Source organism: Cupressus sempervirens, chromosome 4 (assembly GCF_028749045.1).
Source record: "Cupressus sempervirens isolate cs-2001-9-10 chromosome 4, ASM2874904v1, whole genome shotgun sequence".
Taxonomy (NCBI): Eukaryota; Viridiplantae; Streptophyta; class Pinopsida; order Cupressales; family Cupressaceae; genus Cupressus; species Cupressus sempervirens.
In genome coordinates, this window is record NC_143121.1 from 289,895,958 (window position 1) to 289,908,948 (window position 12,991).

Here is a 12,991-nt window from a genome sequence, read left to right on the forward strand (position 1 = left end):
GCTTCTTTGGATTTTTCAACATACCGGCTACCCTAAGGTAAGTGAATGTTTTTAATTGGATGTAGTATGCATCGACCTCTATGATCATGACCAATACTTCTACTAACATCCTTTTAATGTAATCAGCTTCAATAAACCTAATGATTGCAAATATGAAACTATCATTCACTATTGTGTATTCCACACTCTACTCTTAGAGTTTCTTCTTCACTAGTTGTGGTGTTGGAAATATAGATAAAGTGACTAAGAGTGGGGGTGAATCAGTTACCATTAAAATAAATCCAAAAATCCCTTAGATGTCTTAAATAACTAGTTACTATTGTCACTTGGTAGCCACACACAAAAATGTTGTAACTCTGTAGATTAACTTGTTACTGATCTTTAAGAATTCATAATTATTAACATGCATGCAAAAGGAAATAACATGAACACAAGAGACACAAAATTTAACGTGGAAACCCAATATGGGAAAAACCACCAAGTAACTAGCTACCAATTTTAACTCTTTTGAAGTGAGCCCTATTAGGAGCCAACCTTGTTAAAGGTTACAAAACACACTATTAGGTGTGACCTTATTAGAGGATTTAATCACCCTGCTAGGAGTGGCCTTGCAAGAGGACTTTAGAACAATTCAGTAGAATTGTCCACCTTGTTAGAGGATTTACAAAATGGTTGTTAAACCAACTCTATTAAGAGATTTAGGAATTACTACTACAATGGTGAGAAAGTAACAATAAGTGACCTGAATGAGATGCAACTGAACTTTTTTGTTTTAGATCTCTTATCTACTTCAATAGATCCTCACTGATCAAATATAACTCTGCTACTCCTCAAGGATATCTGATCCTTCTTTAAAATTTGCACACACTTCCTCTTCACACAATCAATTCACTTGCATATTTTCTCATTCATCCATCCATGCATTTGAATTCACAACTTGACCTCATATTTATACATTATAAATTGTCAATTTGGTTCATTTACAAGTTACATTTACTAATAAACAATACATCAGTCAGCTACAAAAATTACATGAAACAATTAAACTTTATTTCCCAAAATAATAAAATCCTTCATTGGCCAACCCTGCTCAATAAACACTGCTCCAGAAATGATTTTCAGCATTAACCAAGTGAAGCTCGGTAAACATTGCAAACTCTGCAAAATCCTTTGGAGACCGAGTGAACTTGGTAGATACTAACTTTCCTACACTAACCTTGTGAGCTTGGTAGAAACAGATTTCTACCATAGAAGCCTCCAACGCCCGAGTGAGCTCGATAGAAACTGTGTCCATGATGTAACTTCTAGAAATGCTTGGTAGACTTTATAATTCACTTTGCTAACCTTTTGAGCTTGGTAGACTCTATCTTTTTCTTTGTTGACCAACTAAGCTCAGTAGACTCTGTCTGATAATTGATATGAAATTTGTGTAAAATCAAAGACAACACACAATTAATCAATTGTATCTAATAATCTCCCTCTTTGGAATTGGTGGTAACACAACATTTCATAGCAGAATGAAATTTGAGAATAAGTCTTTTTTTGACAGAATGTTTCTCCCTCTTACATTTATTCCAAAAACTTCTCAAATATAGTAATCTCCCTATATAAAGGAATTACATAGCTTCTTTACAAACATCAAACTCTTCACAAACAAATTTAAATTTTAGAAAGATATGATAGTATACTCTCTCCCTCTTTGACAACACATGCCAAAGACAACACAAACCAAATGAAGAAAAATTTACCTTATGTACTGATTCATATGCAATGTTCTCATGACTATTCTACATCAATTGAAAGATCTTCAACTTGGTACCTATTGATGCATCACTAAAACTTCATTTTAGTGAGCTTTAGATAGGGGAATGAACCCTAACTTACTGTTGTCACTGAGGTTTGCACCCTTGTCCAAAGCCTATGCATGAGGACAACCTAGTGAAACATGGAAACAACCTCCAAGCTATGGGACTTGAACTATGAGGTTGAGTCTCCAGAGAAGGCCGGCTTCCTCTTACTATCAGGGTGCACCTAACTACTCTTGGAAGGGAAAAGGGAGAAGGAGATGCAAGAAATCAAATCTACCTATTCTAATCTAGGGAGGTGATGCACCAAAATAGAGTGTTTGAACCAATCTATGTCCATACATGCACTATAGAACTAGAATGAAACTAAGGATATACACATTTAGACTTGCTTTAATCTAATAATCACATGCAAATTAGAAGACCAAGATGAATGGCACTAGGAAAGAGAGATTCACTTATATTATCATTCATTGGCCAATAGGAGATATAGTCATGCAAATTACATATTTCCATAAAACACTGGTGGAGGCACAGAGTTCTTGCACTTTCACACCAATGGCTAAAAGAGATAAGGTAGAAAATCATGTAGTTCAGAGGCACAAGGGAATTTACACTAAAAATTTGTAGGAGCAATAACAGAGAAAATAGGGAAAGGTTGACCCCCTCAAAATTTTACAAAAAATTATCTTTATAGTTTAGGCATAACTGAGATGTCCTTGACTGAAATTACTCTGCAACTACCACCATTAAGCCCTTCAGAGAGTAATCATGGAGAAAATTTGATCTGGGTGCAGATACAGATGCAATGATATTCAATCTTGCTGGAACAAGGGGCTAAGAAGAAAAGAACGGCGCCATTAAACCATCCTAATCAAGGTAGATGGATCGAATCAGAGGGGTGGAGTGTTTTCCTTCATTCACCAAGCACAACACTCATTTAAAAGTGGTTGAAGTCAATCATGAAGATTGAATCATGCCAATAAACTCGATATTTTGTATTCTTGGCTCATGAATCAGCAACCTGGAAAGGCCACATGGACCAACAACCTTATTCTATTTTGTCACCTTGTGTGGTCTTTTCGAGCTGAACATCTCTTTTAAACTAATTGCGCCACCTCCTTAGAACCCTGACCATGACAGTCACATAACTGCCAGCATCTAACTATGAATGCCTAGCCACAACATATCTCTTCGAGCCCACAAGGACACGTATTGCTAAGGTGCTTCCCTGCAATGTTTAAAGCCCTAGTAATTTCATAATGCAAGAATACCCTAATCATCGATCTCTGCAAGATCAAAAACCATGAAAGATCCTCAGAAGCTATGCTTGTCCCCCCCCCAAAATCCCTAGGCTGATGGACACTTGGCAATAGGGTGCTTACCCACAATAATCAAAATCCTCACAACTTGATATTGTGGGGAAGCCGTGATTGTAGATCATCACATATCTAACAGCAGATAAAACCTACATCTATGCGGCTGGCCAAAGGAAGACAGACCCACTTGCCATGCGGTGCAAAAGGGCTTGCCTGCAATACTTAAATCACTTGCATCTGTATCTTGCGAGGAAGCATCCGTCATAGATCTGGCAAGATCTGACAATAAGGAAAGTTGTGGGCCAGCGGGGAAAAATATTAAAATACCCTAGGCATTAAAATATCATTAAATTTGGGGGGTAGCCGTTAGATGGGCTAGATATTCAAATTTGAAACTGGTGAGGAGGCAAAAAATGGCAACACTTATGTCTTAGATAGAAAAATGCATCCTTAGGTAAAGGCTTCGTGAATATGTCAACAATTTGTTCCTTTGTATGGACATATTCCAATCTGATTTGCTTATCCTCCATCAATTCTCTGACAAAGTGATACTTTATTGCAATGTGCTTGGTTTTTGAATGCATCCCTGGATTTTTAGATATGTTGATTGCACTTGTATTGTCATAGAACATAACAATAGGTTCTTTGATTTCTTCCTTCATACCTTCCAATAACTACTTGAACCAAACTATATTAGAATAGTTTACTGGTGCAGCAACATACTTGGCTTCTGCTATGGATTGGGATGTACAATTTTTCTTTTTACTTGTCTAGGAAACCAACCTCTTTCCAAGAAAGATAGCTCCTCCACTTGTACTCTTTCTGTCATCAATGTTTCCTACCCAATCTGCATCAGTAACACTTTCAAATCTATTATACCTCCAAATTTGTACCATAATCCATAATCCTTAGTGCCATTCAAATATCTCATGATTCTTTTGATTTCCATCATGTGATTTTCTCTTGGTTTTGCTAAAAATATTGCTACAATACAAATTTCTAGAGCAATGTGTAGCCTTTATGAACTACATATTGCAACTTTCCAATCATAGATCTATACAATGTCTGATCTACCTCTTTTGATTCATCATCTTTGGTAAGTTTCAATCCAGTATAGATAGGAGTCCCTTGGTTTACAATCTTCCATAGCAAACTTTTTTAGTATCTCCTTGATGTATTTAGACTAAGCGATTTAGATGCCATTCTTACTCTGCTAAATTTGAAGACTAACAAAGAATTTGATCTCACCAAACATTGACATCTCAAATTCCTTGTTCATTTGCTCTGAAAATTCTTTGCAAAGATCATCATTTCCTATGAATGAAGTATCATGCACAAATATTTCTACCAAAACAATCTTATTATCTGGTCCTTCCTTGATATAAAAACTATTGTTATCATTAGTTCTTTGAAAACCAATCTGAATAAGATAGTTATGCAATCTTTCATACCATGTTCTAGGGGCTTGTTTCAAACCATATAATGCTTTGCGTAATTTGCAAACCATTTTTTTCTTGTCTAGATCAAAAAAACCTTCAAGATGCTCAATGTATGCTTCTTCATCCAGTATACCATTAAGAAATGTTGACTTGACATCCATCTAATAAACTTTAAATCCTTTATATGTAGCATGTGCAATTAAGGTCCTGACACCTTCCAATCTTGCAACAAGGGAAAAATTCTCTCCATAGTCTATTCCTTCTTCTTGAAAGTATCCTTTGCATACCAGTCTAGCTTTGTTCCTTGACACCTTACCATCTTCATTCAACTTATTTCTAAATACCCATTTAGTTCCAATCACATTTTTATCTTTACGCTTGGGTACAAGAGTCCATGTTTTGTTTTTCTCTATATCTTCATTCATAGCCTCAATCCAACTTTCATTTTCTAATGCATCTTTGACACTTCTAGGTTCAAAATCAGCAAGTGAACAAGTACCTTTCAACTTACTTATTGTCATAGTACCTTCAAATTTGTCTCCAATGATCTGATTTAGTGCATGATGTCTCCTAACATATTTGGCTAATATAGGTTCCTTTCCTTTTGAACGAATTGCACAATCATCCTCTTGCACTTCAACTTCAAGTTTTGGCTATTCTGTCTACTACTCAGGTCCTTTAGACTTAGTAGGCATTGGCTTGATAGCATCTAAGTGTGACTAGGTTTCCTACAACTTGGTTTGAACTTCCTGCAACTCAGTTACTAAAGACTTGGGAGTAGAAGTTTCTTGATTAATAGATGTATTTGGCACTGTATCAAGTTCAATTAAAATAAATCTCCTATAGTCTTCTGGTTCCTTTTTGCTTTCTTCTTTAGTCCTTCTTACAAACTCATCAACTTTCACATGTGCACTTTCTATGACTTTGTGAGTAGACAAATTCAAATATCTATATGCTTTACTTTCGCAAGGATATCCCAAAAATATTTCTTCATCACCCTTCACATCAAATTTACCTTTTCTAGCTTCTTTCAAAATGTAACATTTGATTCCAAATACTTTTAGGTAACTTACATTGGGTTTATAGCCATACCATAACTCATAGGGGGTTTTGAATGAGTCCTTTAGCTGTACTCGGTTCAAGGTATGAACTACAGTGTTGATAGTTTCCTTCTAGTATTTGATAGAAATGTTCTTTTCAATCATTAAAGTTCTTGCACATTCCATGATAGATCTATTTCTTCTTCTAGCTATTCCATTTTTCTCAGGAGTTCTAGGGGTTGATACCTATCTTTTGATTCCCCTTTCAATGCAAAAGTTATTGAACTCATGGGAGATGAATTCATCACCTCTATCTAACCTCAAACATTTCAATCTTTTGCCTATTTCCATTTCTACTTTGGCCAAATACCATTTGAACTTCTCAAATGCTTCTAATTTCTCTCTCAAATACATGATAGTCATCATTTTAGAGTAATCATCAACAAAAAGAATGAAGAACTTTTCTCTAGTATAGCTTTCAATTCCAATAGGTCCACATAAATCAATATGCACAATTTCTAAAACTTCTTCAAACTGATAGTTCTTACTTTTAAAGCTACTCTTTCCCATCTTACCAATCTGACAATTCTTTCATAGACCAACCTTAGGTTTCTTTATACTAGGAATGCCTCTTACTTTCCTAAATTTTCTTATTTTTACCAAGTTATCAAAGTTCACATGACACAACCTTCTATGCCATAACCAACTTTCTTCAACTTGAGAAATAAAGCATGAAAATTCACCAAGTTCAAGATAGAAAAAGTTACCTTTTGTTTGTATGCCTGATCCAATCAGTTTTCCCTTGTCATCTAGCAGTCTTGCTTTTCCATGCCACTTTGAATATTGAGTAGTTGTGCCACACTCAATAGATTGTTTTTTAGTCCTTCTACCCAATATGCATTATCACATACAAGCTCTTTGGTTAGTGAGATTATTCCTCTTTCTTTCATGCAACAAGATTCATTATTACCAAACCTCACACTACCACCATCATAGTCTACAAATTGTTCAAACTTTTTTTTATCACTAGTCATATGATGAGAGCAACCACTATCTATAATCCATGTATCATTTTTTCTCACATGAGAGATAAGTGCCATTTTATCTTCCTCATCATCATTAAATTCATCTTTCATAGCAATATAAACAATTTCATCTTCTTCTTCATTAGAATCATTAGAATTCTTAGCCATGAAACATGTTTTCTTACCTTTTTCTTTGAATGATTTGAAGTCTTTCTTGCCATTGCACTTGTGACCTTTCTTCTCATCCTTTTTTTTTCTTATTTGGGCACCTAGCAACAATATGACCAATTTCCTCACAAGAAAAATAGATTAGAGGAACCTTACCTTTGTATTTTCCTCTGCCTCTAGAATATTTCCTGGCTAGCAGAGCTTCAACCACCTCAAGATCACTGTCAGGTCTCTATTTTGATTCTTCTTCACTTTTTGACTAAGAATCCTTTATCTTCTTTCCTTTTTCTTTGAGTGAAAGCTTGATTTCAAATGCTGATTCAATGTTCTTGGAAGCTGGAACATAGTTATCATAGTTATCTAGCTCAAATGTAGTCAATCTTCCTACTATGGCCTCTAAATTTATCTTATGATTTGCTTCACATCTTCTTTCTTGAATTGAAAAAACTCTAATTGCATAAATGGGAAGTAATGTTCTAATAACTTTACTTACAACTATTTTCTCCTCAATGTCTCCTCCAGAAGCCTTGATTGCACTAACAACTACTTTGACTCTTTCAACATATTTAGCAATGTTTTTATCCTCTTTCATCCTAATTTGATCAAATTGTCCTCTTAAACTTTATGCTTTATCACCTCCATAGATATCTTTTAGCTTGTTACACATTTCAAAGGTAGTTTTGTAGTCCCTAACATCATCAAATTCTTCATAGCTTAGGGCAGATGCAATATCTATCATCATGGTGTTATGAGTCTTCTTCTTAGCAATGTCATTAGGAGATAATGTGCCAAAAGGAGTTACATATGCTTCATCAAGATATTTCAATCATGTGTCTCCAATGGAAGCTAGATGAGGTCTCATTAGGCCTTGCCATGCTAAAAAGTTATCCTTGTTAAGTCTTTGAATTTTCCTCTTGTAAGACATCCTGATCTTTAGCTTAGATCCTTGAAATCCTTCCTGCAAGAACCAAAAGCTCTAATACCAATTGTTGGAAATATAGATGGAATAACTGAGAGGCAGGTGAATCAATTACCACAAAAACAAATCCACAGATCTGTTAGATGTCTTAAATAACTAGTTACTGCTATCAATTAGTAGCCACAAAGAAAAATGTTGTAACTCGATAGATTAACTTGTTACTAATATTTAAGCATTCACAATTATTAGCATGCATGAAAAAGGAAATAACATGAACACAAGAGATACCAGATTTAACATGGAAACCCAATATGAGAAAAACCACCAAGTAACTAGCTACCAACTTTCACTCTTCTAAAGTGAGCCCTGTTAGGAGCCAACCCTATTAAAGGTTACAAAACACATTGTTAGGTGTGACCTTGATAGAGGATTTAATCACCCTACTAGGAGTGGCCTTGCAAGAGGACTTTAGAATAATTCAGTAGAACTGTCCACCTTGTTAGAGGATTTACAAAATGGCTATTAAACCAACTCTATTAAGAGATTTAGGAATTACTACTACAATGGTGAGAAAGTAACAATAAGTGACCTGAATGAGATGCACCTGAAATTTTTTGTTACAAATCTCTGTTCTACTTAAATAGATCCTCACTGAACAGATACAACTCTATTGCTCCTCAAGGATATCTGATCCTTCTTTAAAATTTGTGCACACTTCCTCTTCACAAAATCAATTCACTTGCATATTTTCTCATTCATCCATCCATGCATTTGAATTCACAACTTGACCTCTTATTTATACATTATAAATTGTCAAGTTGGCTCATTTACAAGTTACATTTACCAATAAATAGTACATCAGTTGGCTACAAACATTACATGAAACAATTCAACTTTATTTCCCAAAATAATGAAATCCTTCATTGGCCGACCCTGCTTGGTAAACATTGCTCCAGAAATGATTTTCAGCATTAACCAAGTGAAGCTCGATAAACACTACAAACTCTGCAAAATCCTTTGGAGACCAAGTGAACTTGGTAGATACTAACTTTCCTTTGTTGACCTTTCAAGCTCGATAGAAACTAATTTCTGCCACAAAAGCCTTCAATGCTCTAGTGAGCTCGGTAGAAATTGCTTCCATAGTGTAACTTTCAAAAATGCTTAGTGGACTCTGTAATTCACTTTGCTAACATTCTTAACTTGGTAGATTTTGTCTTTTTCTTTGCTAACCAACTGAGCTTGGTAGACTATGTTTGATAACTGCTGTGTCATATGTGTAACATCAAAGACAACACACAAGTGATCAATTGTATCCAACATGTGGATGCACCACATAGGGCCAAGCATTAGCATCTTGCATGTTCCCCTTTTTGTAAAGTCCTTGGTAGTTTGTGGTCCTTTCTATTAGTAAGAACATCATGTATGATGTCATATAATCTTAGATCAATTTTCACAGCTTTGATTTGCTCAGGTAGATTATTGTTGAGGATAGTAGCCCAGTCTATTGGTATTTTTATCATCCTAATTGTATCAATATAATAGACCATCCATGTGTGAAGATGTCTAACTATAGGGAGTCCCATTTCTCTACCCAAAAATAGAATTGCATAGCCAATATCATCCTTCATGTACCCTCATGTCATATCCACTTTGTTGACTCTGTGGCCTACTAATGTTCTATCTATTAGGAAGGAAAATTGAATTATTTCTTTGGGTGACTTTTCATTCTCCTAATACCATATTTCTACTCATTCATTGGTTATCTTCACATATTGATCAACTCTTAGGAGATGGAACACTTTCTCAATATTTTTGGGTTGGAGGTCAAGGACTATCTCCCCGGTCATACTCTTAATGACATTTCTTTAGACACATAATGTTCTATCCAAAGTCATAATCAACTCTAAGGACTATTAGAAGTTGGGTGTGAGGCTATGTTGACTAAGCCTCAATGCATAAGTATGGATACCATGGTGGATCTTTCCTTTGGCTTGTTGCAAATGTTGAGGAATGCATTCCAATCAATCAGGCCAAGTTCAATATCTTTGATCACAACATGTCCATCTTCAAAATGGGATTTTCTCAGTGCACCTTGGTATTTGAAAATAATAGGTTTATGAGCTATCTTTTCTTCCATTGAGGAGGATGATTATGCCATTTTATCTGCACAAGAGAGAAAACATTAGTTTGGAAAGCTAAAATCAAATAAAAAATGAAACCTAATTGATCAAAACCTAGCACAAATCCACCCAAAATAATTAGAAATAGTCAATCCCCCTCATTAGCCCTATTATGAATATTAGTACACCTAGAGCACCCTTACAGGTGTGTTGGATGTACTAAATGGTCCCTAATTGACCATTTGAACATAGTTGTGCAACTGCACACCTACACACCTAGGTGACGTGCACATGTTTGCATGTGTGCACATGCACATTGGCAAGTGCATGTGGGGGGTAATTCTTAGTTTCTTGGTGTTTTGTGCACAAAAAGTGCACTTATGCGCACCTTCCTAATGTTCTTTTTTGTCTATGAATTCACAAAAGGTGTACATGTGTGCACCTTGAGGAGATGCACACATGCACACCTTTTCCATTAGATTTTTTAATTAGTTTTAGGTTAAAAAGAAGGTGTACACATGCACACCTTAAGGAGTTTCCCATGTGCACACCTTCTAATGACTTAGGCTTAAATTTAAGTTTTTAGGTTGTTTTCCTTTTAAAGGTGAAAGAAGGTGTGCACATGCACACCTTGAGGAGGTGCATATGTGCACACATTCTAGTGTCTAACCTTGTTTGAGTGTTGTTATGTAAAAGGAGCAAAGGGAGAGCACATTTCAAGGTATGGGAGCCAAGGGAGTACTAAAGATAATGGAGTAGAGGAGGGGAGGTTTGGGTTTATAGACACGAGTCTGGGTACACACCTCCATAGGTGTGCACCCTCACAAGTGTGCACTCTCTAGAGGTGCGTACATGCACAAGTGCATAAGTGCACATATTTGCAGAGAGATGAATGCATATTGAGCACACCTATGCACCTCTATAAGGTGTGCATGTGTGCTAGTGCACTAGTGTGTACTTTTGCACTAAAAAACATAAAAGTTTAGTTTTCTCTCTAGATCTGACACTCTAAACTCTCCTAGTCAGAGACGGAGGCTTCACTTGGAGTCCTAGGGGAGTCCAAACATGACCCAAGTCCTAGACTAGGGATCTAAGAGACAAAAAAATTACTATGGATCCCCATTTCTAGGATAAATGGAGCGTGCTTTGTGAAACCAAAACTGGTACCAAGGCCAAAGGATAAGAATGTGATTGGAACAAAGTGGATATTCATAAACAATTTGAATGAGAAAGGTGAAATCACAAGTAACAAAGCAAGAGTAGTTTCTAAGGGATATGCACAAGAAGAAGGAATTGACTATGGAGAGACATTTTCCCCATTTGCAAGGTTGGAAGGAGTAAGAACTTTGCTTGCATATAATGCTTTAAAAGGATTTAAAGTATATCAAATGGATGTGAAATATGCATTTCTTAATGGAATCTTGGAAGAATTCAACATTGAACAACCTAAAGGATTTTTTAACCCTAACAAGAGGAAAATGGTATAAAAACTATACAAAGAATTATATGGTTTGAAACAAGCCCTTAGAGCATGGCATGAAAGGTTACACACTAATTTTGTGAAAATTGGTTTGGCAAGAACTAATAACAATAGAAATATGTACATGGAAAGTGAATATGAGAACAAGATATTGCTAGCTGAATTTTTTATTAATGATATCATATTTGGAGGGCATCATATGTTATAAAAATCATTTGCTAATGAGACTAAGAAAGAATTTTAGATTTCAATGTTTAAAGAGATTAAATTCTTTGTTGGTTTGCAAGTTTATTAGATGAAGAGAGGTATTTACTATTGGAGTTGATGAAATCCAACCCTGAAGACGCCCAAAATCACCTGAATGTAAAAACCTGTCAAAGAGAAGCCAAGGAAGGAAGAGCGTGGAGTTAGGAAAAAACCCTAAATGGACATGAGAGAGAAAATGATATTGCAACACAAGAGAAAACGTATTTACAATATGCATTGTTGATATGAAAATACAATGAGGGAGCTCGAATATAAAGAGCTCCAAAAATTTCCTAGAACAAACTAGAAGACGCTAGGAGATAAGTGTGACAACTAAGCATATATCCACATAAGGTGGAAAGTCCTCGAACAATGTGAGAGGATAAGTATGACTTAGGAGAGAAAAAACTCTCGTATTGTCAATAACTTATAACAAACTCCCAGACTACAACTAATAAATAAAATGCATTTACCTAAGTAAGCTTAAGTGAATAGAATAAATAATTAGTAAATTAATTATTTACTCTAACACCCCCCCTTAAGTGCAACTTAGGGAAATGCCTTAAGCTCAAAAAACTAAGAAATTCAAAAATGCATAATGAGTCCCAGCAATGAGGCCATGTTAGGTACCCATTTACAATGCAACAAAATGCAACCTCTAAAAATGGGGAAAGAGAGAAAGCCACATGGAAAAAACCCTCCCCCAAAAAGAGGTAAGAACCTAGTGAAGAACTGAAGAAGCTTCCAACTAGGGAAATGTCCCATAAAATAGGAACAAGGAGTGATCATGAAGAGTATCATTGAAGCATGAAAAAGCCTCAAATTTTCCATCAAGAAGAAAACTACAACTATTGATCTAAAGTACCACCATGGAAGAAGAAGGCACAGACTAAGCGTGTCTATATGTTAGATGATCCATCTTACCGAAATGCATAGGTAGCTAGCAACTGCAATTGCCTTGTATATAGGATCAACCACTGAATACATAGCTCATACTATCAAACCATCAAATCATAGATGCATTAGAACAACAACATAACCCCCCCTTAATGTAGATGGGGTGAGATGACAGGCAACTGAGAAGGTGGGTCAAAGTCTCCTACAAACGAACCAAGAATGATGAGAGAGGAAGAGGTACAAACACCTATAAAGACACGATCACATTGACACTACATGGGCTAATGTCATAGAAGGGACACTCACTTGACAAAGGGAGAATGCCTAAAACAAAAAACAATTATCCCCCCCCATGGTGCTTTATGAAAATAGTGCAAGTATGACTGACTCAAAACAATGTTCATGACCCCTAGAATGCAAGAGTGGCACTTTATCTCAATGTGATACATAAAAGTGCTTCAAAATGATAGCTAGAATGATCAAAACCAAAAACAAGCTGCAACAAAACATAGTACAGCCTAAAACAAAGTAAA